This window comes from Natator depressus, chromosome 1 (assembly GCF_965152275.1).
Source record: "Natator depressus isolate rNatDep1 chromosome 1, rNatDep2.hap1, whole genome shotgun sequence".
Lineage (NCBI taxonomy): Eukaryota > Metazoa > Chordata > Testudines > Cheloniidae > Natator > Natator depressus.
The window spans coordinates 291048503-291063541 of NC_134234.1; the positions used below are offsets into that span (position 1 = coordinate 291048503).

General features: G+C 45.5%; 1 long non-coding RNA gene across 1 annotated transcript in view; it reads right to left on the minus strand.

The window, feature by feature from the left end:
* Positions 1–14589, minus strand: part of LOC141986833 (uncharacterized) — a 40204-nt gene extending 25615 nt beyond the window's left edge. Inside the window, exons 1-2 of the long non-coding RNA XR_012639374.1 lie at positions 14051–14589; positions 5294–5404 (exon numbers count right to left, since the gene is read on the minus strand). This is a non-coding gene — a long non-coding RNA (uncharacterized LOC141986833). The remainder of the gene's footprint in view (positions 1–5293; positions 5405–14050) is intronic.
* Positions 14590–15039: the final 450 nt, after the last annotated feature.

Here is a 15039-nt window from a genome sequence, read left to right on the forward strand (position 1 = left end):
GGAGACTGCTGAATTGGAGTTAGTTTGCAGGCTGGATGCAACTGGCTTCGCCTTGGGTGGAGACTGGGAGTGGATGTGTCATTGCACGGTGTGAAACTATTTCCCCTTGTTTGTTTCCCCTCCTGCTGTTCTTGTCAGCTGCTGGAGGTGGTCCACCTTGATTGTCACTACAGGGGGTTCTTCCCCCCCGCCCCCCCCCCCGCTCTCCTGCTGGTAGTGGCTTGCCTTTCCTGGTCACTCTTGTTGTAGTCTGTGTGGTGGCACCCATTGTTTCATGTTCTCTGTGTATATGGAGTCTCCCCACTGTGTTTTCCGCTGTGTGCATCCGATGGGGTAGGCTGTGGCTCACGAAAGCTTATGCTGTAATAAATTTGTTAGTGTCTGCAGTGCCACAAGTACTCCTTTTCTTTTTACGGATACAGACTAACACGGCTGCTACTCTGAAGCTTCCTCTTTGTGACTCAACCCTCCAGCCAGGTCACTATGTGGTTTCCCCTTCCAAGGTACAGATCTACTCTCACCAGACCTACTGTCCATACAATGCCACTCCATCAGTGGCTGGTAGGGGAATCCAAGCCCACCTACTACTCCAGGTTCCAACCCAGGGACCCTACAATACACAGACAAGGTCTGCTCCATCCCCAATCTTGCTGCTCTCTCCCTGAGCTGCTTCCTACTCCAGCTCCCATTGGCTTTCTTCTCCATCCTTCTCTCTTCCACATACATCCTTCCCTCAGGGCGAGGCTCCCAGGGGTTACCTCCATAATGTATAGAGGATGGCTGCAGACTTCCACCCTGCCACCAATTTCTGTTGCCAGCTGCCTGGCTTTAAACTAGCCCAGCCCACACCTGCTCAGCTGAGCATCTTCTGATCAGGAGTTGCTTTGCCACCTAAATTCCTCATGTGTGACCTATCACACTAACTGGCTCTTTTTCAGCTTCCTTAACATTTTCAGTGCTGGTGTATGGTGGACACCCATCACAGTGCCATACACATGTAAACCTATGCCATCATAACAACAATCACCACACTTCATAAACAACATGCAGACCAATCAGTCCACTTCTATCTGGAGAAAGATTCTTTTACTCCACCAACATATCACTGCCAGAGAATATTTATGGAATTCTGACATATTACAAAGTACCGAAGGGTTATTTTCCTTTCGCTATCTTTATTGAACATTATAAACACAATTTAAAAATCAACAGTGTATATCCAATAGGATATTTCCATTGCAAAACAAAACAAGTGGGCAGAGTTGGATAGGCAGTGTAAATTGAGGGGGATGGTAATGAATGATGAAGGGTCATATAGGGCGATCATATTTATTTGTTTTTGTTTGTTTTTTTAAAGGGGTGCCCAAAATTTTTAAATGGGTTGGTATACACGGTCCTCTGAAGGGGATCCCTGCTCCATCAAGTCTTATGATGCCCACCAGAGGGGATCCTGTCCCACAGACATTTGCAAGTCCATAGTCTGGGGGCATTTTGATCTAGGGATTTAGGTCAGGCCTAGCAGTGGGATTACTTGTGAGGGTAGAAAGCAGGATTTTGCTACTAGTGTAGAAATATATACACAGATCTATTTCTGTACCGCTAAAATAGAGCCACTTCTGGAGCTAGGGAGATGGAACCCAACCAGCGCACACTGCCCTACACAACAGCAGGGAGATATTTTAGCAAAAGGACTTTGAGCAAACACCCCTTCTTACAAAATGTATCTTTAATGTCCACACACAGCAAGCAGAACTCCAGTTTACAAGAGACTGGGATCATTCAAGATGAAGAGAACTATCTGAAATGAACACATTCTTAACTTTCAAATTCTTCTGGTTCTTCTCAAGTTACCAAACATTAGCAACTTAGTGTAATTTTGGATCTCATTTTCTGTAGATTCCATTCAGAACAAGAACATAATAAACTGCTTCTGTAAGAAGGTACTTTAAAGCACGATCCATTGGCTCCAACAGGCCAAAGCCTTAAGTGGGAAAAAAGCCAGTCTTTTAGTGTTTAATTGTAAGAAATAAATAGGTTATAGTAATAAACTCCAAAGACAATAGATTTCGTGAGGCTGATTCTCTCCCTCACCAGAGCACTGTACCATTTGATTAAACAGGATGCTTCCATTGAAGCAACCTCTATATGCATTCCTGTTTTAAATGTGTAAGCAATCAGTGACGATGGACTGCAATAGTTTTTTAATATCCTGCCCTTTTGTGTTCCTCCTTATTTTGCCCAGATTTCGCTAAGAACAATTTTTTAGCTTTAACAGATGACAGGACATCTTGTCCATTGCACTGTCTCTAGAAAACATCATTACATAAGAGTCAAAAAAGAATTAGGTGCCCAATTCCTACTGAAAGTCAATGGGAGAGGGGTGCATAACTGCCCTTTGAAATCTCCCCTTAACATTGTTAGTAGTATTATTGAATTGATAAGCAATCCTTCTTTAAAATCCTGTACCAAAACACTGACCACCTCTAATCAGCAAAAGTAGCACAGTGCTAGTGCTGTTGACTGCAGAGGGGACAAGTCTGCACCCTAGTTGGATGCACCCAGATTGCTGAGAATGTTGTTTCATATGCTCACCTTCTAGATGTGGGCTCTGAAGCAAAATGTGCTGTCAAGAGTACCAGCAAGGTATACAGGATTTACGGAATGAGTAAATTTTATTCCAAGCCAGCTGAGGTTGAGTTCATGTTTGGCCTCTTGGTTTTTGAGATGGAATGCACTGATTTGTGTCTCTGCTGGTGTTACCCATCATAGGGAAGGGTGGTAGAATCTGGCCCCATGGAAAGAAAAAATCTTACTAATTCTACCTGGGGGGAAATATCCTCTCTCATGAGAAATCCTATTTTAATTTTAAACTTGTCCCCAAACCGATAGCCATTGCCAGTCATTGCAATTATGTTCTGTCATGAACTGTTTTCTATAAACTCTAATAGCAAATTATGTTGTATCTATGTTTTTGATTTTCCATTTTGGGGTGATTTATCTGAACATGCAGGAAAATGGAATGGGTGGGTGAGATTCTGTGGCCTGCACTGTGCAGGAGGTCAGACTAGATGATCATAATGGTCCCTTCTGACCTTAATATCTATGAATCTATGAAAATGACTGAAGAAAGAATAAATGCAAAGTGTCAGCGAAAGAGCACGCACACTGACTCACTCTGTAAAATTTTACCTCAGGCACAATAGCGGTAGCTTCACACTTGCCCCCCACAGCAGCTGGCTTTAAAGGTACAGTACATAGCAAACAGAACATCATGTGCTTTTAGTTAGTTTGCTTGATGTAAATCACACTTTCTTAACTCAATAGAAGCTTTAAAAGTATACCGGTTTAGGGCGTGGAATGACAGCTTCATATTTAAATCAATAGTTTCAGAGCTCACATATGGTCTTAAATCTTTCACTATGGTTTTTTTGGGGTTTTTTGTTGGTTTTCTTTTTTTTTCATTTTAAAACAGGTTTTAATTTGTGAGTGTGAATTTAGCATTTGTGCAATAGGTTGGCTTGACAGCCTGGGAAAATGAAGTGCTCTAGACAATGTTGCCTAGGGGATAAATCACGTGACTGGGAATCCATTGGACCAGCCGCTCCACTTCTCTATGCCTCAGTTTCTCCAACTGTAAAATGGTAACGATGCCTGTCTCCTTTCTGAAGTGTTTTGAGATCTATTGATGGAAAGAACTGTACATGAGCAAGGTATTATTATTTACTAACTAAACAGGTACAGCTTGAGAAGTAGCAGTACAAGTTTCCACTCCACTAATGTGGTTCAAACCTGATATTGCAGTACTATCTTTAGGTTTCAGAGTTTAGCTCATCTCCATCTCAGTACAACCCAGGACCTCTTTCCAGACACTGGCAGCGGCTATGCTAACTAGTACCAGTTGTGGTGTTCTTTTTTGAGAGACATTTAGCTATCTTCCCACTGGGAACTGGACTGAGGCCACCAAACAGACACGAGATGGTAACAAAGTTCAGGCACTACCAAGAGGGGTGCATTTGCCCCTTATTTTTTCACTTTTAACTGGGTATTTTAATATTAGAAGAGACAATGTGTTAGAGTCCAATCCAAAGCCCAGTGAAGGTAGTGGCTTCCACTGACTTAGGTGGACATTGGATCAGGTACTAAGTGCCTTCTGTTACAACATTTACCTGAAAAATGCTGATTTTTTATAAACATTAGGGCCAGATTCTCAGCTACATGGTTTTACATCAGTGGGGGATTGGGGCCATTAAAGTGCTTGTTCTGAACTGTGGCTGCACAGTGGCAGAACATGGTGCTTTCATCATGAGTAACAACAACCTATTGCAGGAGCGGACTTGGGAATCCATACTTCAAGATGGAGGAAACTGGACATTACGAGACTGGGTACAAGACAATTAAATCACCACCTCAACTACACCCGAAGTCAATGGAAGGTTTGCAATGCTCCATCACTTTCCCCCCAACACCTCCATCAGCTGCACAAATTTTGGCCACATAGCAGCTCTTCTGTAGAAGGATTGGTGGCAGCTATATAGTGCCCTGGCAACACACCCTCTCCCCTCTTTGCACACCATTTCCTCAAACCCCGTTGCAGCATGATTCATGCCCAACTGCTCTGTGGAAAAGAGGGGAGCATATGGGCTACTGTATAACAGCTGGGCATTGGGCACAGTCATCAGTAATTTTTTTCATTTCAAATCATTCACAAGCTGCAATTACACTAAAAAGTCCATTGTTCATACTGTGGTTATATTACCATCATCACAAAAGTGAAACAGAATTAAGCTTGCCTGTGCTTTCTTGACCTAGGAGCCAAGTATGTCTGGCTGTGTCCCGAGCACTTAATAAAGCTATTAGTTCACAGAAAAGTATCTCTCCATATTGTTTGGGCCGGTATAATTTCACTGCATGACAGCACAAGCTACAAACACAAAACTGTCATTACAATATGTTGGCTCTTTTACATGTGCTAGATCTGTGCAACCTTATCTACTCAGCGGCTCAGCCATGGCCAGAGGCTACCAGACTAGAACAATGAAAACAGAATCACCGGAGAGAAGATAAATGGCCACGGACCATCCCTGCTATGGCTCCCATTTTCATAGACTTGGTAAGGTCTCATCCAAAGCCAGTTTAACCAAGGCATGATGTTGCTGATACTATCTCTGCAGCTGTTGCTAGGATACTGACCAGCCATAACAGCAACTCCTGAAGAATAGCAAAGTGTCAGTCTGGGTTGTCCTCCTGGGAAAATCACTGACGCTACTGGACAACACAGAGTCTTGTTTCTTACCTTTCTCACTTCACTTCTACAGGAGGTTCTATGTTAAAGTTGTTGATGCTGTTTCAATACGCCGCCAATGGCACTGGTTCCCCAATTGCCTGCTCACATTCATAGTCAAGCCTGTGGTATTTGACAGAAACAACATTTCCAGGGTATAAGCAAATAATTTTAAGAGCTGGTCTTTAGAAATCCATTTCTCATAGTGTATCCAGAGAAAATAAAGGGATTAATTCTCAGATTAAAAATTCTCTACAAAATTAAAGAAATAGCCTGTCTGATTAAATGACTACATAGGTCTAGCCTGTGTCTTTCTCTGTGCTGTTGCACCAGGGCAAGAGAAAATGCAAGGAGTTATTCCCCATTTCCCTCCACTCTCGGCCTACTGCCAGGCACAGCAGGAGTCCTTGCACCTAGGCAGCGTAAGGATGGCCCAATCCTGTTGGTACAATTCCTTGCAGAGCTCCTGCTGGAGAAGGGAGGCTCACCACTGCCAACACAGGGCTGTGGCTTTATGTGACAACTTGTTTCCTTGTATTCTCCCATCTGTCTGTATCTACCTGTTGTCTCTTGTCTCTCGTCTTATAGTTTTATAGTATGGTAAGCTGGCGCAAGCAAACAATGTGTGTTTTAACATGACTATCTGTAAATTGGACAAAGACTGTAGGCCATACTTATGGAATGGAGGACTCTATCCTGGGAAGCAGTAACTCTGAAAAAGATTTAAGAGTAATAGTGGATAATCAGCTGAACATGAGCTGCCAGAGTGACCCTGTGGCCTCAAGTAGAAGTAAAGAGGTTAGTTTACTTCTGTATTTGGCACTGATGCAACCTCTGCTGGAATACTGCATTCAGTTCAGGAGTCTACAATTCAAGAAGGATGTTGAAAAACTGGAGAAGGTTCAGAGAAGAGCCACAAGAATGACTAAAGGATTAGTGATAGACACAAGGTGCTCAATATGTTGAATTTAAACAAAGAGTAAGTTAAGGGGAGACCTGAACACAGTCTAGAAGTACACACATGGGGAACAAATATTTAATAATGGGGTCTTCAATCTAGCAGAGAAAGGTATAACAGGATCTAATGGCTGTAAGTTGAAGCTAGACAGTTCAGAAATAAGGTGTACATTTTTAACAGTGAGGGTAATTAACCATTGGAACAATTTACCAAAGGTCATGGTGGATTCTCCATCATTGACAATTTATAAAGCAAGACTGGATCTTTGTCTAAAAGTTCTGCTCTAGGAATTATTTTGGAGGCATTCTATGGCCTGTGTGACTAGATGATCACAGAGGTTCTTTCTGCCCTTGGAATCTGTGAATCAATATAAGCACTTTTATACCAGTATACCTGCATCTATGCTAAAGAAAGGTTTCTGCTTTAACTATGTTATAGTTAAAGTAGCAAAACCTAAGTGCTATTACCAGGGCCGGCTCTAGGTTTTTGCTGCCCCAAGCAAAAAATTTGCCACCCCAAGCTCAGATAGGGCTGGGGCTTGCAGACAGCGCTGGAAGCGGAGGGAGTGATGTCACCCCGATATAAGGGGTGGCACAAGGCAGCGCAGCAGCCAGTGCGTAGATGAGGCGGCACAGCCCCGGCTCCCCGGCAGGACTTGCCCTCTCCTCCCCAGGTAGCGGCTGGGCCCTGACAGCTCAGCATCCCTAGCTGGGGCTTCCCCTTCCTGCTGTGGCCGGGGGCGTGGCGCTCTCACCCTGTCTAAGTGGCACAGCTCCGAGAGCGCAACTGCCCCGAAAAAAGAAAAAAAAAAGGGTGGCCGGAATGCCGCCCCTGGAAATGCGCCGCCCCAAGCACGTGCTTGCTTTGCTGGTGCCTAGAGCCGGTCCTGGTTATTACATAGCAAGGGTGTATAACAGGGTCAGGATTTCACCCTTCTTCTTGAAGTCAATGGGAGTTTTGCTACTGACTTCAGCTGGCCAGGATTTTACCCAAGGACTAGTCTGTACTAGAAGAACTATATGGAGGAGATTGCAAAGTGCCTCTTTGCCCAAAGACAGTGCTATTAGTGTGATCAGCACAGTTGTGTAATCAGTTTTATGTGCAATAAATTTAAAGCATATAATTATTTAACATAAAAAATAAAATAGAGAAGGAGGAGACCTTTTCTATAAAGTCACATATAATTCTGCAGAACAAACAATTTTTAAATGAAGTACAGTATATGTGGATTTTAAAATACTCCTTTAACAGTTTAACTTAGGTGTGTTTTAATTAAATCCACAGAAATATGAGCAAATTAAACAACTGTTCAAGGGGATGCACAGATTTTTACTCTTGCACCTGACATGAGGATCTGTTGACCCATGTTTTCTATATTCATATTATATTTTTCAATAGTCAGTTTGTTTACAACCATTTATCTGGGCTTTGAAGGAATATATTCAAGAAGGCACAATTAATAAGTTTTGCAGATAGAGGTTATAAATGTAAATGATGTAATAAGCAGAAGACACATGGATCAATAAAGGCAAATGAACACAGAAAAAGTAACAGTCTATTATTACTTTGATAGTTGGAAATCAAACTTGTATCAATATATCTGTTTGTAAAAAAAGTATTTTAACAATAGATGTGGGAGTACAGAAGAATAAGTATAAAGTTTGTACGTCCTTTAGTTTACATATATTTAATTTTTGTGTACTAGATTTTGAGACTTAGAAGATGGAGTGACGTGCATAGAGACAAATGGCATAGATACAAACAGTGAACACAGTTGTTTGAATTTACTGTTTCACATAAGCAATCACTACAAGCTGCTGTGCATTATGTAACATGGAAGGTGCTTGTTTGGTTTTTGTAACAGGTTACCACAACAAAGATATAACAGGAAGTGTAATCTGAGACACACGTTCCAGGAGCAAAGCTGATTCAGAGATCTTTCATCCCCGCACAGCACACTTTGTTCCTGACACTGGGCTGTCAGTACAGCTCCCTTGGCAGATGGTATATGCGGTGTCATTGGTGGAGGGAACTGTGCACTTGATATAATAGCAACTAAATAAGATATACAGTACTTAACTTGCAATTGTAACTGTTCACCTTCGCTGTTCAGCTAGTGAATCCACCAGATAAATAGTCTTACAGCTTGTCTACACTACGGCGCGGCATCGATCTAAGATACGCAACTTCAGCTACGTGAATAGCGTAGCTGAAGTCGACGTACTTAGATCTACTTACCGTGGTGTCTTCACTGCGGTAAATCGACAGCTAACACTCTGCCATCGACTCCGCTTGCGCTTCTTGTTCTGGTGGAGTACCGGAGTCAACAGGAGAGCACTCAGCGGCTGATTTATCGCATCTTTACTAGATAATCAACTCTCCCCCCGCAAACTGGATTGATCGCTGCCCGCTGATCCAGCACGTAGTGTAGACAAGCCCTTAGTATGACCATCCCCCACCCATCTTATTCCACTTGTTTCAGACATGTTCAGAAGTCCCTGGGAAAGTCATGTAGCTCTTATTGTGGCAGGAGAAGATCTCCTAATTTTGTAGGCAGCTCAGCCAATAGCCTTCTTTTAATAGAATCATAGAATATCAGGGTTGGAAGGGACCTCAGGAGGTCATCTAGTCCAACCCCCTGCTTAAAGCAGGACCAATCCCCAACTAAATCATCCCAGCCAGGGCTTTGTCAAGCCTGACCTTAAAAACTTCTAAGAAAGAAGATTCCACCACCTCCCTAGGTAACGCATTCCAGTGCTTCACCACCCTCCTAGTCAAAAAGTTTTTCCTAATATCCAACCTAAACCTCCCCCACTGCAACTTGAGACCATTACTCCTCGTTCGGTCATCTGCTACCACTGAGAACAGTCTAGAGCCATCCTTTTTGGAATCCCCTTTGAGGTAGTTGAAAGCAGCTATCAAATCCCCCCTCATTCTTCTCTTCCGTAGACTAAACATCCCTAGTTCCCTCAGCCTCTCCTCATAACTCACGTGTTCCAGTCCCCTAATAATTTTTTTTGCCCTCCGCTGGATGCTTTCCAATTTTTCCACATCCTTCTTGTAGTGTGGGGCCCAAACTGGATACAGTACTCCAGATGAGGCCTCACCAATGTCGAATAGAGGGGAACAATCTCATCCCTCAATCTGCTGGCAATGCCCCTACTTATACATCCCAAAATGCCATTGGCCTTCTTGGCAACAAGGGCACACTGTTGACTCATATCCAGCTTCTTGTCCACTGTAACCCCTAGGTCCTTTTCTGCAGAACTGCTGCCGAGCCATTCGGTCCGTAGTCTGTAGCGGTGCATGGGATTCTTCCGTCCTAAGTGCAGGACTCTGCACTTGTCCTTGTTGAACCTCATCAGATTTCTTTTGGCCCAATCCTCTAATTTGTCTAGGGCCCTCTGTATCGTATCCCTACCCTCCAGCGTATCTATCTCTCCTCCCAGTTTAGTGTCATCTGCAAACTTGCTGAGGGTGCAATCCACGCCATCCTCCAGATCATTAATGAAGATATTGAACAAAACCGGCCCCAGGACCGACCCTTGGGGCACTCCACTTGATACTAGCTGCCAACTAGACATGGAGCCATTGATCACTACCCGTTGAGCTCGACAATCTAGCCAGCTTTCTATCCATCTTATCGTACATTTGTCCAGCCCATACTTCTTTAACTTACTGGCAAGAATACTGTGGGAGACCGTGTCAAAAGCTTTGCTAAAGTCAAGGAACAACACATCCACTGCTTTCCCCTCATCCACAGAGCCAGTTATCTCGTCATAGAAGGCAATTAGATTAGTCAGGCATGACTTGCCCTTGGTGAACCCATGCTGACTGTTCCTGAGCACTTTCCTCTCCTCTAAGTGCTTCAGAATTGATTCCCTGAGGACCTGCTCCATGATTTTTCCAGGGACTGAGGTGAGGCTGACTGGCCTGTAGTGCCCAGGATCCTTCTTCTTCCCTTTTTTAAAGATGGGCACTACATTAGCCTTTTTCCAGTCGTCCGGGACCTCCCCCAATCGCCATGAGTTTTCAAAAGATAATGGCCAATGGCTCTGCAGTTACATCCGCCAACTCCTTTAGCACTCTCGGATGTAGCGCATCCGGCCCCATGGACTTGTGCTCGTCCAGCTTTTCTAAATAGTCCCGAACCACTTCTTTCTCCACAGAGGGCTGGTCACCTCCTCCCCATGCTGTGCTGCCCAGTGCAGCAGTCTGGGAGCTGACCTTGTTCCTGAAGACAGAGGCAAAAAAAGCATTGAGTACATTAGCTTTTTCCACATCCTCTGTCACTAGGTTGCCTCCCTCATTCAGTAAGGGGCCCACACTTTCCTTGACTTTCTTCTTGTTGCTAACATACCTGAAGAAACCCTTCTTGTTACTCGTAACATCTCTTGCTAGTTGCAACTCCAGGTGTGATTTGGCCTTCCTGATTTCACTCCTGCATGCCCGAGCAATATTTTTATACTCTTCCTTGGTCATTTGTCCAGTCTTCCACTTCTTGTAAGCTTCTTTTTTGTGTTTAAGATCAGCAAGGATTTCACTGTTAAGCCAAGCTGGTCGCCTGCCATATTTACTATTCTTTCTACACATCGGGATGGTTTGTCCCTGTAACCTCAATAAGGATTCTTTAAAATACAGCCAGCTCTCCTGGACTCCTTTCCCCCTCATGACAGGTTTCAGAGTAACAGCCGTGTTAGTCTGTATTCGCAAAAAGAAAAGGAGTACTTGTGGCACCTTAGAGACTAACCAATTTATTTGAGCATAAGCTTTCGTGAGCTACAGCTCACTTCATCGGATGCTTTGTGTGTATAAAAAGATCTTCTACACTTTCCACAGTATGCATCTGATGAAGTGAGCTATAGCTCACGAAAGCTTATGCTCAAATAAATTGGTTAGTCTCTAAGGTGCCACAAGTACTCCTTTTCTTTTTCCCCCTCATGTTATTCTCCCAGGGGATCCTGCCCATCAGTTCCCTGAGGGAGTCAAAGTCTGCTTTTCTGAAGTCCAGGGTCTGTATGCTGCTGTTGTCCTTTCTTTCTTGTGTCAGGACCCTGAACTCAACCATCTCATGGTCACTGCCTCCCAGGTTCCCATCCACTTTTGCTTCCCCTACTAATTCTTCCCGGTTTGTGAGCAGCAGGTCAAGAAAAGCTCTGCACCTAGTTGGTTCCTCCAGCACTTGCACCAGGAAATTGTCCCCTACACTTTCCAAAAACCTCCTGGATTGTCTGTGCACCGCTGTATTGCTCTCCCAGCAGATTGAAGTCTCCCATGAGAACCAGGGCCTGCGATCTAGTAACTTCCGTTAGTTGCTGGAAGAAAGCCTCGTCCACCTCATCCCCCTCGTCCGGTGGTCTATAGCAGACTACCACCATGACATCACCCTTGTTGCTCATGCTTCTAAACTTAATCCAGAGACACTCAGGTTTTTCTGCAGTTTCAAACCAGAGCTCTGAGCAGTCATACTGCTCTCTTACATACAATGCAACTCCCCCACCTTTTCTGCCCTGCCTGTCCTTCCTGAACAGTTTATATCCATCCATGACAGTGCTCCAGTCATGTGAGTTATCCCACCAAGTCTCTGTTATTCCAATCACATCATAATTCCTTGACTGTGCCAGGACTTCCAGTTCTCCCTGCTTGTTTCCCAGGCTTCTTGCATTTGTGTATAGGCACTTGAGATAATTTGCTGTTTGTCCTGCTTTCTTAATATGAGGCAGGAGCCCCCCCCCCTCGCGCTCTCCTGCTTGTGCTTCCTCCTGGTATCGCACGTCCCCCAGGGCTTTGGTCTCCTTCCCCCGGTGAACCTAGTTTAAAGCGCTCCTCACTTGGTTAGCCAGCCTGCTTGTGAAGATGCTCTTCCCTCTCTTTGTTAGGTGGAGCCCGTCTCTGCCTAGCACTCCTCCTTCTTGGAACACCGTCCCATGGTCAAAGAATCCAAAGCCTTCTCTCTGACACCACCTGTGTAGCCATTTGTTGACTTCCATAATTCGACGGTCTCTACCCAGGCCTTTTCCTTCCACAGGGAGGATGGACGAGAATACCACTTGTGCCTCAAACTCCTTTATCTTTCTTCCCAGAGCCACATAGTCTGCAGTGATCCGCTCAAGGTCATTCTTGGCAGTATCACTGGTGCCCACGTGGAGAAGCAGGAAGGGGTAGCAATTGGAGGTCTTGATGTGTCTCGGCAGTCTCTCTGTCACATCGTGAATCCTAGCTCCTGGCAAGCGGCAGACTTCTTGGTTTTCCCGGTTGGGGCGGCAGATAGATGACTCGGTCCGCCTGAGGAGAGAGTCCCCGACCACCACCACCCACATCCTTCTCCTTTTCTCTGTGTAATGCCTAGAAATTGTGTGCAATATGAAAGATTACATTCTCTTCTCTTTGCTCCTTTTGCACAAAGCAGGTAGTGCAAATGGGATGGAATCTGGGCTTCTCCCACCTGCTGGGAGTTACCATGTTGTAGGGGAATCCCTAGCAGGCGTAGATGAGAAGGTTATTCACCCTGTGCTGTAACTGAGGTTCTTTGAGATGTGTCTCTCTTGTGGGTTTCCACTTGAGGCGATCGTGCGCCGCTGCACATCTAGTCAGAGAATTTCAACAGCAGTGCCCAGTCTCGTGCCGGCAGTGGTAGTTAACAAGTGGTGTGCAGCAAACCTCCCCCAGTTCTTTCTCTATCACTGAGATCCTTCTGAGAATTCTGAAGTAAAGGGGAGGAGGGTGGGTAGTGGAGCACCTGGAATTGGGGGAAGTCTCTCGGACTCTCGACCAAACCCTCAAATTTGATGTTTCGATCCAGATTGTTGCGACATAGGAGGTTGAGATGGGAGAGGCCTATGTCTTGTGGGTATGTGTTGGGGCAGCTGCCCCACACAGGAAGAAGGAGGTGTTAAAAGAAGCACCAGGGATTCTGCGCAGAACCCACGAATCAGGAAAGGGCTTAGTGAACCCACCAATGGAGGAAGGCTTGCTGGAGCAACCAATCAGGGCTGGCAAGGGCCATATATAAAGGGCTGCTCAGCAGAGCAAAAGGGAGTCTCTCCCTGGAAGGCAAGGGAGGAGGACTGGCTGCCTGAAGAAGCACCATAGATAGAGCAGTGCTGGGCAGGGGCAGCAGAGTGTCAGGCTGGTTGACCACTGCTAGGCTGCTACAAGGGCTGAGAGGGGCTAGGGCTATGAGGGAAGTGGCCCAGGGAAAATAGGCAGCAGGTTGGAAGAGGGCAGTAGGTGGCTGCTGGCTATAGGGTCCCTGGGTCGGGACCCAGAGTAGCAGGTGTCCTGGGTCCCGCCCGCATCCTGCTTGCCAATGAGGAAAGTGGCCAGTATTCAGACTGCAGTTTTCTCCTGAGGCGAGGGGCTGGACCTTAGACTGCAGTTGGCCACTGAAGCAAGTGGCGGGACTAAGGACTGCTGGTCCCCCAGAAGCAGGGAGATACCAGAGTTGGGGCATAGCCAGAGGACGGTGCCCAGAAGAGGATGCTGTGGTCCAGGGAGCAATGTGGGTCCAAAGAGTGGAGACAGCAGTGATGACAGGCCTGACACAACTAGCTGAAGGCGGACTGGCAGGGCTGAGAGCTAATTCCCAGGACAGCCAGCGGGAGGCGCCATGGTGGCAAGTTCCACCCTGTTACAGGGTCTTTGCCTCTGCCTCTGGGTGTTGTACTGCCTTTGCAGTTGTGTGTAAGGCGCCAGTCGTGAACATTGTGATGGGTAATAGCTGCCTTGTTTTTGTGCAGGTGTGTAGATGCCTAAAGACCAAAGAGTCACTCTAGAGTCTTTCAATGTGTGGAGTCTTTCATCGGTCTTACCTGCAAATAATTTTGGTCCTCCAAAGGCAGATCCTCTGTGGTGGATTGTACCTCCTTTGGGAGCCCAGAGAAGTGGAGCCAAGGGGCACACTGCATCACTATGGTGTTTGTGATGGATCTTGCCGCCGTGTCTGCTGCGTCTAAGGATACCTGCAGAGCTGTTCTTGCCAGGAGATGGCCTTCAGAGATGACTCACTTAAAGTGTTCTTTTTTTATCTTCAGGGATGAGGTCAATAAATTGGGACATTTTGGAGTAATCTGTGTGATTGTATTTTGCCATCAATGCTTCATAATTGGCTGTTCTGAACTGTAAGGTGGGCTTTGTGACCAAAGAGGTCCAATCTTCCATTCTTTATCATATGGGATAGTCCTTGAGTGGAGTTGCCTGCCCTGTTCCTCCAATGAGTTTGATTGGGGTTGTGAGAATAGAAATTCTAGGCCCTTTGATGGGACATAGTACTTCTTATCCACCCTTTTACAAGAAGGAGGGGTTGCTGCAGCGGTCTGCCAGATTATCTTGGTGGGATCCATGAGTGCCGCATTTATGAGGAGGGCAATTTTGGATGAGTCTAAGATATGTAATATGCCGAACAACTTGTGTTGGGACTCAGCAACCTATTCCAGGGAAATTTGGAGTGTGTCTGAAATTCTTTTAAACAGCTCCTGGAAGTGTTTAAAATGGTCTCCTGTTGTAGGTGGTGGAGGCGTGATGGCCTCGTCTGGAGAGGAGGAGGTGTTAGTTGTTGGAATGGCCTCCTGATCTAGAGCCTCCTCTGTTTCCTCAAAAGTCTCCTCAGAGGTCTTGGGGGCCCCCACCTCTGATGCTGATGGAGAGCATCTTAGTCTTTTCCTGGGGGTGCTGAGAGGCTTGGAATAATGTTGCCTATATATAGTCCATGGGTCCTAACATGGCCACTGTGGTGGGAATGGCATTGGTGGTGGCATCCATGGATGTCCATACTACCCCTGGTGTCAGCCCTGCAAGGGTG